Genomic DNA, 11,480 nt, shown 5'->3' with positions numbered 1-11,480 from the left:
TGCTTTTTAATATGCTATCTAGGTTGGTCATAACTTTCCTTCCAAGAAATAAATATCTTTTAATTTCATGGCTGCAGTCACCATCTGCAGTGATTTTGGAGCCCCAAAAAATAGTCTGACACTGCTTCCACTGTTTCCCCATCTATTTCACAAGAAGTGATGGGACCAGATGCCATGATCTTAGTTTTCTGAATCAAATACCAAAACATGAAACTAATCTGTGCTGGCAAAAGTCAGCATAGTCATAACTTTGGGTGATAGCTGACTACAGGGGAGCTGGGGTGTTTCTGAGTTGCTAGCAATGTTTCCGTTTTTTATCTGTGTGTCGGTTACATGGAGGTGTTTAGTTTGTGAAAATTCACCTGGCTGGATGCCTATGACTTGCACATTATCCTCTCTATATATTATGCCTCAATTAAAAGCTTCCCTTGGGACTTCCCTAGTGGCCCAGTGGTTAATCTGCACTTCCCCTGAAGTGGGCACGGGTTTGATTCCTAGTCTGGGAACTAAGATCTTGCATACCAGGCAGTGTGGTGAAAATACATAAATAAACAATTAAAAAAGTTTCTCTTATATCCCGCCCCCCCCCCACCAAAAGAAAAAAGAAAAGGTTTTGAGAAGTGGAATCCAGTAAGAGGTGTGAGAATGCCCTAAGGGCAGCCCGGGGCTGTAGCAGAGGGAACTGGCCAATTTGTTCAGGAACAGAACCTGGGATTACAACCTGGGGTGGGCTCCCCAAGCCCTGTATTCAACCTCCAATGGAGGGACCTTGAGGGTGCTGATGTTTACTGCTCCCCCCTGTTACCAAGGGCCTTTGTAAAGGAAACTTGTACAGATGAGCAAAACAGACCCTCACCCCTAGAGGTCCCTGATAGACTAGTGGTATGGCTTCAAGGAGCCTTCTGTGCCTATGAGAAACCTATCTTGGCTGGGTTCCTGAGTGGCCTGTCTTTTTGTGAGCTCACCATAATCTCTCAGCTGATGCTCGGGGAGAGCAGCAGGGTCTAAAATGAGAACACGAGCTCACAAAGGCTTTCTGAGGCAATTAGGTGCCCCGATGGAGCATTCTGGTTTGTGACTTCAAGTCACAGGCTTTATCTTGGCCTTGGCAGACCTTTTATTTACTTTTCGGACTCTGCTTTCCACTGGAGTCCAGAGGAAGCAGCAAGAAGATGGCACAAAGCCAGAGTCCTCCATGAGCGAGCTCTTTATCTTCCTTCTACAGAAGCTCTGTGCAGAAAGAGCAACTCAGGCTGTCCCTTAAGCAGCTTCATTGTCAAAGGCTCAATAGAACTCTCCTTCTGAACAAAGGGAGATACATTTCTTTATCTCTCTAATTAATGTTTAGACTTAAGAGGAAAAAAAAAAAAAAAGCTTGTGTTCAGTCTGCAGCCTAAAGGATGAACTACCTGAAAAAAAGAGTATTCTTCTTTGAAAGGAAAAAAAAAAAGTTGATGCCGACTCTGCTGTATGGATTTTCACATCAGTCAGGGAACTTGATAAATAGAGATTCAGAAAAAAAAAAAAAATTCCAGGGGGTGTATTCTGCCCCAACCTGGACATTCCGGCTCCGATGCCCATTATCTAGCAGTCTAATGGGTTGAAATGGAGCAAAAATTGCAGATCACTGGGAGCTATGCTAAATGTGTGCTGCACCAACCACTGTTTAATATGTGCAGTGCTTTCTGTCTTCACAGTTACGCATTTTCTAGGCTTGTGCCAAAAGACCAATCATCAAAACATATACTGCTGGTGGGGAGTAGAAACAAGTATAGAATGCATTCAAACTTTCTGTCTTCCTGATCAATTCCAAATTGACCCTGCTGGCTTAGGGAACTGTATGCACGGATCTGCTAAAGCTTATCTCCCTGAATCTTTCTCTCCCCCTTCCATCCCTCCCACCACATTGTGCCCCTACTCTCTTTGTTCCTTTTTGTCTTCTTGTCTGTCTCCTCCCTGCTTCCTTCTGGGTGCTTGGACCATGGTGTCTTCCTTGCCACATTTCCACATGTGATCATTCGAATATCTTGCAAGAGTCACAAAACAAGTGAAAATCAGACTATGGCAAGACTAAATAATTGGGATTTTCTTTTTATTTTTCCATGAGTAAAATATATTTGGCTGCTCTGGGTCTTAGGTGCAACGTGTGTGATGGTTAATTGTGGTATGCAGAATCTTTAGTTGCAGCATGTGGCATCTAGTTCCCCAACCAGCATTGGGAGTGTGGAGTCTTAACCAGTGGACCACCAGGGAATTCCCGGGATTTAATCTTGATGAAACAGCTCTCAAAATAGTTGATCAAAAAGACATGGGATCTTTCATCTTTGTAATATGCATGGCCAGAGAATGTTCTAGAAATCGAAGAGCTGTGGGCTTGTATTATGTACATGCTGTAAAGCTTATCTCTCAACTATGAGTGAGACTGTGAACATGGAATGGTAAGTACAGAAGGAAAAGAAGCCAGGTAGCAGAACAGATGCTTTCTGTTGTTCTCCCTGAGAAAATAGGAGGGATGTTTCTATTATTCAAGTGAGGCCTGTATTCCCTGGACCCCTTCCTTCTGAGACCAAAGAGTTCTCTCCAGAGGCAGCAAATTCAGGGTTCATCTAGGGGCATTGTCATACCTTGTTGCCAGAAATTCCGGTCTTGCCTCCTTCCCGTGCATCAGGCATCAGCCATGGACGGCTCCACCCCAGAGGAGCTGTTCTATTTTCCCCTAACTGCTCCAGATCCACCGACTTTCTGTACAGACCCCCTGTGGGGTTTGGTTTGCTTGCTTCCAAAGACTCTCTTCCTTGAAGCTTCTAGTTGCAACTTTTGGTTTTGACTTTTATGGTGCCATTCACACAGATTCCGCCACACAAGTCATCTCATTTGGGAATTGAAGGGTGTGAGGTTGCATGAAACCTCCATATAAAGACATTCACACCACGGTCCCAAGTAACCAAAATCTGCATTACCAAAAAAAATAAAGTGAGAGAAATTCAAAGGGATAGGTAAGGTAAGGTAAGGGGTAGGTAGGGAAGCCAGTGTCTTGCTTGGGGTGCAGGCAAATAGAGATTCCACCCCTCTTACCCTCCACAGACTTCCTGCTTTTTCCATCTGACTTGTTCTTTAGTCACTAAGTTGTGTCCAACTCTTTGTGACTCCAAAGACTATAGCCCTTGTCCAGGCTCCTCTGTCCATTGGAATTCTCCAGGCAAGAATACTGGAGTGGGTTGCCATTTTCTTTTCCAGGGGATCTTCCCGATCCAGGGATCGAACCTGTGTCTCCTATGTCACCTTCATTTGCAGGCTAGTTCTTTACCACTGAACTACCAGGGAAGCCCTTCCATCTGGCTATAAGTCTTAAAATGATCACTAGAACCTGTAACCACAGGCTTCGTCCCTGTAGCCTAACCAACACCCACTATATAGACACACACACAATAACCTCCCTTTGTTACTATTCATCATAGGATTCCTGAAAGTTCCACCCTCTGTGCTTCTCTCTGACAAATACCCAGGGGAAGGGGGTATACCTTACTGGCCCCTAGGATGGCCCTGATGACTCCCATGAGGCCTCTTCCTGTCAGATGCACCTCAGCTACTCCCATTCAGGCTTCTTTCTACCCCACAGGCCCAACCTCCTGCTGGAATTCTCCTCCGGAAGTTTTTACAACCAACTTCTATGCTCTGAGAGACAAGCTTATATTTCTTCCCTTTACAGCCTTCCCCTTTATCGGGGAGTCCCTACAAGGCGTACAGCCGTCATTTTTTCCCTCATTCATGTTTCTCTTCACTGTCAGGGCCATCTGTCAACAGAACTGTGGAGTTTTTCTGAGCATGTGCTGTCGTGCAGCACTGCATAAGCAATGTCATGGTTACCACCATGGCACAGGCAAGGCAATGGATACCCACAAAGGTTAAGTCACTTGTCCAGGATTAGGTGGTGGAGTTAGGAGTCAAAGCTAAGGCTGTCCCTGATCAGCACTGTGCTGAGCTGATTTGGCAGAGTCTGGTCCAACTGATGCTCCCCTCACCCCTTTTCCTTTCTCCTCCTCCTCCCTCTCAACTCCTCCCTGGGGACCTGGCACCCCTGGGTTTAATCAGGATCTTCTTGGCACTGTGGGTGATGACTTTTACATTTTCCCCTCTTCTGGAGGAATGCATGTCAGGAGGAGTGATCTCCACGTTTATATATCATCTTTTGGTTTATATGGTTCCTTTGCAGGCATAGACTTGAGGTGGGGAGGTGTTCTTAGCTCCTAAATCATAGGACCAGGTGAGTGCCTATTCCAATCCTGTGTAAGGCTAGGCTGGGAGTCATGTTGAACATATTTGGAGCCTTACCATTTGGAGAAGGAGCTCAGGAAGGGCTATGGGAGCCCTGTGCTGTTGCTTTCCCTCCCGCTCTGCATTGCTCTGCCCTTAGCCATGCTCTGAAATCCTAGGGCTCTCCCACAAGTTGTCTGTACTCCCCTATCTTTGATTTCCCTCTGTTTACTAGAGTATACTGCATTCTCCTGTATTTCCTAGTTAGTTTTGTCTCCTGTTCATTTTCCCTCCATACCAGAATCTTCTTAAAGCCTGGGGACCACATCCTCTGCAGTCTACCACAGGATCTTACTTTTTTTTTTTTTTGGCACACCACATAGCTTGCAGGATATCAGTCCCCTAACCAGGGATTGAACCCAGGCTATGGCAGTGAAAACCTGGAATTCTAACCACTAGACAACCGGGGAACTCCGCAGGACCTTACTTTAAGTCAGTGCCCCATGCATCGTTGTCACATTGAAATGAAGTCAAAAGGATGAATGGTGTTGTAAATTTCAAATTCTGGCACAGGTTGGAGGGAGCTCTGTATGTGTCACAAGGCAGGCTCTAGCTACAAAAAAGAAACCAACCCAACAACATTGATTCTTCTTTCTTTCTTCATCCTTCCCCTTAGCTCTACCCCTCCCCATACCAGGTCATCTGATGTGCAGCACAGAGCAGGCTGGAAAAGATAAAGAAATCCAAAAGTGAAATCTTGGCACGGAAGCAGTGTGCTTTGAATCAGCTCTATACATTAATAACAGGAACCAGTGAAGGGGCATTCTTCAGGCTGAAAGGAAAGTCCTGAGATTAATAGCTTCTAGATTCCTGATGGATACCACTGTCTCCTCTTGGGCCTGGGGGTGGGGGTGGGGATAAAAACAGGCCCTGGATTCATCTGTGATCATGGACCCAGAGATTGCAATGCAGGGAAAGTCTGTAAGACGAGCTGTCTTAGTGTGCTTCCTTTTCTTGGGTAGCTGAGCCTCTGAATAGTTTGGGGTTGTAATCAGGGCACTGTGTGTTGCCAAAGCTAAAGATGAAGCCTCTGCCAACTGTGCACTAGTTTTCAGTTGTTGGGGGACTATCAGTTCTACAGCTGCAGGTGAGTCTTGCTTTTGTTTGTCTCTGTGCTGAAAGCTCATATGGAAAACTTTATAGCAAGAATTGAAGCTAGCAAAATAGCCCTCAGCCAGCTCATGACATGATGGCTGAGGCCCCATCACCCATGGTGCTTATAGATCTTTTAGTAAGAGTCTAAGATGCAGTGCTAGGGAATTTCCTGGTGATCCAGTGGTTAGGACTCTCTACTTTCACTGTGGCGGTCCCAGGTTCAATTCCTGGTGGAGGAACTAAGATCTCGCAAGCTGTGTGGCATGGCCAAAAAAAGGGGTGGGGGGGGGGCAGTGACAGTGAGATGTGCAAGGTGGACCTGGCTGCTGACATCACAAAATAACAAAATTGGACAAAATAAACATAGGCAAAGATTTTCAGTTGGCATTTGCTTCTGAGGCTAGGTAGCAGATATGGCCTACAAGATGCCTGATGAGATACACACAGATTAGGGCACCCCCAGCCTTTTTAATCTTTGGACAGGTGCCACATTGGGGCCTTTTTGATAGAGAGTAGAAGGCCTGCACCACTATCCTTTCGTCCTTTTCCTAGAACACCCACCGTTCTTTTACTGAGCAGTTTGCAAGCAGAAGCTCAGGTGTATGATTCCAAAGACCATCACTATATAATCATCATCATAATGAATAATTCTACTGTTATGAATAGTAAGTCTAACAGTAAGGTAGAGTTACCAGTGAAATTGGGTGGTGGTGGTGCAGAAACCTTTTAAACTTTGCCTCAACTCATTTGCTACCATAATCCTGATTTATCTGAAAGGCTTTGGATGACCATCCATCTACGGCATGCCTTTGTTCCTTTCTTCCTCATCTAATTGAGCAGAAGCTCATATGTCACACACTCATGACTTGGACCCAACTACTACCTCCCTGTAAATAAGGGTAAAGGTGGAAAAAGACAAAAATTGATATTTTTCCTATGTGGTACATAAGCATCTGGAATTTAGGAGTTTTGAGATTTTGCGTGGTGACAAGGAGTCCTGTCATGACTGAGTCTGTTAGTGGATGAGATAAGACACTGGAAAAGGTGGTATCAGAGACAGGGGCAAAAATGGAAACTTGTTAAGTCAGCAAATTTATACCATCACTTCTGATATTTCCTCTACCACCACCCCTGGGTCATATGCCTATTGTTTCTGTGAAGGGGTCATATTAAATGGAAGGGGACAGGGGAAATGGGGCTTATAAAAACTTTATGAAAGCTTCTCTGCTTGAAACAGGCTTGAAGCACAAACATTAACATTTATGATGTGGAGTTGGCCATGTGTCAATAACACTGTTAGATTTTTCTAGGTCAGTCTCAGTTCTTGGATTTTCTTTGCATTTATTATCCCAGGATCCTAGGTGTCGTGGCTGTGGGGACAGTGGCTCCTAGTTATGGTAAAACTAAATGAAACTGGATTGTTGCCTCCTCTTTCATTGTGTGCATGCATGCTCAGTTGCTCAGTCATGTCTGACTCTTTGTGACCCCATGGAATGTAGCTCACCAGGCTTCTCAGTCTGTGGGATTGTCCTGGCAAGAATACTGGAGTTGGTTGCCATTTCCTCCTCCAGGGGATCTTCCCCACCCAGGGACTGAATGTGCATCTCCTGTGTCTCTTGCATTGGTAGGCAGATTCTTTACCACTGAGCCACCTGGGAAACACCTCCTCTCTCATTACTATTATTTAATTGACCAGATTAATTTAATTATGATCAGCAACCCAATGTTAGAGTGAGGATGGTGGGGTAAATGCAAGCTTCAGAGGGCCCCCACTGAAGAATAATTAGTAGATTGCTTAGGCCTCTGTGCCCCTGGTGACACCCAGGCTTTGCCTGAAAGGGCTATTGATTGCTTCATGTGGAGGGTGCAGTGTCTTCTCTCTAGCAGATAGATCCCTTCTGATTCCCTCTTTAATTTTGGTCCTTGTACACTTACAGTTTGCTTATTCACATTGCCCATGTAGATATCTTATATTAATATTACACTAGTCGTCCCCAGAGAATCACTTTGATAGACCAGGTTTAGGGCACTTCCTCACTGTGCAGAGTGGACATTTAATTGGCAGCTCTACATGTAGTCTGACATGTTAAAAACGTATCCTCTGCCATGAGTATAACAGTTACCTAAGCACAGATATTGCCTTGGACCTTTAAACTTACTGATTAAACTATAAAGGACATGTTTTATGGCACCAGTTTATCCCCAACAGACAGTTTATTAAGTAAAAATCACCTTTAAAAGAAACATGTCATAATTATTTTAGTCTCTATGGCAGAATTCCTCCTGTCGATGAACCCCTAATTTGAATTTGGTCCTGATGTGAAATGAAGAACAGAGACACCCCGTGGGGACGCAGTGCCAAAAAACGGCCCCCTGAGCAGTGCCAAGGGCCAGAGCAGTGCTGCTTTGTGTTTTCTTTAGGCCCATTGTCTTGTCTGTCACGTGGAGGAGGACACCAATCCTCGGGAGACAAGGACTGAGAGGCCTGGGACACGCCAGCAGTAAGGCAGGGTCCAGGATTTCTGATGACTTCTGTTGTGGGTGTTCTGGAGATCAGCAAGGTCCCAAACTCAACTGCACTCGACTAACTTCTCTAACACCCAGAATGACCACTGTTAATGTGTCTCTATTCTGTTTGTATTCTTTGGCATTGTCGCGTGGTATATGGGATCTTGGCTACCCGACCAGGGATCGAAACAGCAGCCTCTGTCCTGGAAGGGCAGAGTCTTAACCACTGGACCACTTAGGGAAGTCCTTCTTAATTTGCCCCGAGAACTTTCTTGCTGAAATGCCTACAGTGCTATAGAGGTGTGACATTGGCAATATCAAAATGACAAATTATGGGACATTTGCTCTGTGATGGGATCTGTGCTAGATGCTATGCTTATATTACCTCGTTGAATGCTGCTAACCCCTCCCTTTGAGATCTATACCAGTATTTCCCAGGTTTGTTGTTGGGAGACTGGAGGCTCACAGTGGGTAAATGACTCACTCAAGGTCAGGAAGCTTGTAGGTGATGGGGCTGGAATCGGGACCCAGTCCTGTTTGACTCCTAATGATGATTTCACTTCCCTGACATATTTGAATGTGATCCTGCAGTCACTGGTGCCCATTAATACACTAAGCTGGATTCAGATATCAGATTAACAATCACTCCCCTGTGTGCCTGATTTAATGGCACATGGGACAAGGGAGTTTAAGAATGGGATGTGTGTATGTGTGTCTGTACATATAGAAAGATAAGTCCAGTTCAAGGATCCACACCTCATCTATATAAGTGTAACACTAGAAAATCCTCAATAGTTGCAATGCGGAGCATCAGTGGGGGCATCATGACTGACCCTGAAATTAGGTTTTGTCACTGGCTATTTCTCATCAAGTAGCTTTACTGGCTCAAAGACTGAAATCAGAGCAAACTCTTCCCTGGAAGCAGGCTGACTGCCTCATTGTTGGCTGCACTGAAATATGTAGTTTTGGGGGAAAAAATCTCCCTTTGCTTGAGTCAGCCACCAGTCCTTGTGGGGGTGGTGGGGGAGGATAATGCAGCCTTGGGTCCCAAGGGATGCTACTGTGAAAGAACCCCAGGTGGTCTGCAAAATTATCAACTTCAGGAAGGTAGCTTTTCCTGTTAGCTGGAGCACCAGGCACGCTTGGCTTCTAATTCACCATATGGCATGCGGTATTGGGCCGGGCTGCTCTGCTTGGGCTCTGGTGTGATGTGGCACTTAATGCTGTGGAATTATTTCCTTACTCAATTTAAAAAAACACCCTGCTCTAAATCCTCATCTGTTTCTCCCCACAATCCCCCCACCCCCACCAATTCCCTAGACACTGAGTGTATTTTCTGCCTCGCTTCTTGCCTGTCTTTTCTTTTTTGAAACCTTTCTCCTCTGACTTAAAAGTGCAGCTGGAGGGGGAAGCCCAGTGGCACGCCCCATGCTTGAATTCTCCCAAAGCAGCTGATCTCTGAGATCCGGCCATTCCTTTTCCGACGAAGGCTTTTGGTGGTTTTTCTCCTGCTGTCATTTTTCAGGATTCCACTGTCATGAGAGTTCGTGAAGGCAACAAACAAGCAAAACAAACAATGAGCAAAAACCTGGAACCGAGGTAGTCTACTCAGAGACCCATTGATCTGCTTCCTGTAGTTCCTTACCTTCTAAATTCTTCTGAGTCTCGAATCCCATCTGCTCTCCGGTTGTGCTCAGATGTGGTTGCTGAAATAATCACTTCCAGGTATTTTATCCCACTGTTCTCTGCTCAGGAACCAGCCAGCACGAGGCATTTCTGGAACTTAAGAAGCTTCTCAGGTCCCCAACGTCTCCCCTCCTTAGGCCCCACAGAACTTGGAGTCCTAAAAACTGAGTGGTGTCTCCTGAAGGCCCTAAATGTTCTAATGGTTCTTGAGATAGTTTCTGTGTGGATTTAGAAGCATTGGTCTGTCTGCAGTTTGTGTCAAAATCACCTGTGGAGCTTGTTAGAGTGCACATTCCTGGGTCCTACCCTAAATCCTCAAAATAAAAGTGGCTTGTGTGTGATTGCTAGCTTGTGGGCAGAGGGTGGTAAGCAGGTTCAAGGATCTGCATTAAAAAAAAAAAAACAACTTCCTACACACTGCACACAGAAATTTGAGAACTATTGTCATAAGGTTCACAAGCAGGGAAGAACCATGATCAGAATTGAAAAAAAAAATGGTGACAATGTGAAGGTTTTCTGGCCTGGGGCAAAGTAAAGATTCAGGTAGGCTGTCATTCAGTTCAGTTGCTCAGTCATGTCCGACTCTTTGTGACCCCATGGACTGCAGCACGCCAGGCTTCCCTGTCCATCACCAACTCCTGGAGCTTACTCAAACTCATGCCCATTGAGTCGATGATGCCATCTGACCATCTCATCCTCTGCCATCCCCTTCTCCTCCTGCCTTCAATCTTTCCCAGCATCAGGGTCTTTTCCAAGGAGTCAGTTCTTCACATCAGGTGGCCAAAGTATTTGAGTTTCAGCTTCAGCATCAGTCCTTCCATTGAATATTCAGGACTGATCTCCTTTAGGATGGACTGGTTGGATCTCCTTGCAGTCCAAGGAGACTGCAAGACCACAGTTCTTCAAAACTGTGGTCCAACACCACAGTTCAAAAGCATTGGTTCTTCAGTGCTTAGCTTTCTTTATAGTCCAACTCTCACATCCATACATGACTACTGGAAAAACCATAGCTTTGACTATTACTTTGTTGCCAAAGTAATGTCTCTGATTTTTAATATGCTGTCTAGGGTGGTCATAGCTTTTCTTCCAAGGAGCAGGCATCTTTTAATTTCATGGCTGCAGTCACCATCTGCATTTGTAGGAAAGGGAAAAATAACAGGTTATCTGTGGGAGACCAGTAGAAGGTTCTGCTTTTAGATGTTAGGGAAAAGGTTGGAGGTGTGGAATAAATGGCTGCTGTCTATGAAGTGCCTCCTCAAGCCTCTCTGCTAGAACTTTCTATCCTTTGTTTTAAGAGAGATTTTACAGGTTGTTCATGGACCCATGTCCATCACAGGGAAAGAGCTCAGCTCTCCTGTTTAAACTAGAGCTCAGAGGTATACCGTCTCGTCTCTGTGACGGACTGTGATTCTGTAGCAGTGGTTCAAACTAGTGGTTCTCGAAGTGTGGTCCTCTGATCACATTGGAATCAACTGAAATGCTGGTTAAAATGTAGATTCTTGGGTCTTGCCTTATACCTACTGAATCAGAATGATCGGAGCCCTGCAATCTGCATTGTAACCAGCAGTCCAGGTGACACCAATGTCTAATAAAGTTTGAAAAGCAATACACAATGGAATATTACTCAGCCATTAAAAAGAATACATTTGAATTGGTTCTAATGAGATAAATGAAACTGGAGCCCATTATACAGAGTGAAGTAAGCCAGAAACATAAACACCAATACAGCATACTAACACATATATATGGAATTTAGAAAGATGGTAATGATAGCCCTATATGCAAAACAGAAAGAGAGACACAGATGTATAGAACAGACTTTTGGACTCTATGGGAGAAGGCGAGGGTGGGATGATCTGAGAGAATAGCATCGAAAC

The 11,480-nt window shown here is 45.0% G+C and overlaps 1 long non-coding RNA gene across 1 annotated transcript; it reads right to left on the bottom strand.

Moving 5' to 3' along the window:
* Positions 1 to 555: 555 nt before the first annotated feature.
* LOC122690063 lies at positions 556 to 4,718 on the bottom strand. Its single transcript, XR_006339967.1, has 3 exons — positions 4,610 to 4,718; positions 1,295 to 1,301; positions 556 to 569 (listed from the first exon to the last, which is right to left on the bottom strand). It is a non-coding gene; the product is annotated as an uncharacterized LOC122690063 (long non-coding RNA).
* Positions 4,719 to 11,480: the final 6,762 nt, after the last annotated feature.

The sequence above is a fragment of the Cervus elaphus genome, chromosome X, assembly GCF_910594005.1.
Source record: "Cervus elaphus chromosome X, mCerEla1.1, whole genome shotgun sequence".
Classification (NCBI taxonomy): Eukaryota; Metazoa; Chordata; class Mammalia; order Artiodactyla; family Cervidae; genus Cervus; species Cervus elaphus.
The sequence above is the reverse complement of the archived record's forward strand: the minus strand, read 5'-3'. Positions and strand labels throughout refer to the sequence as shown.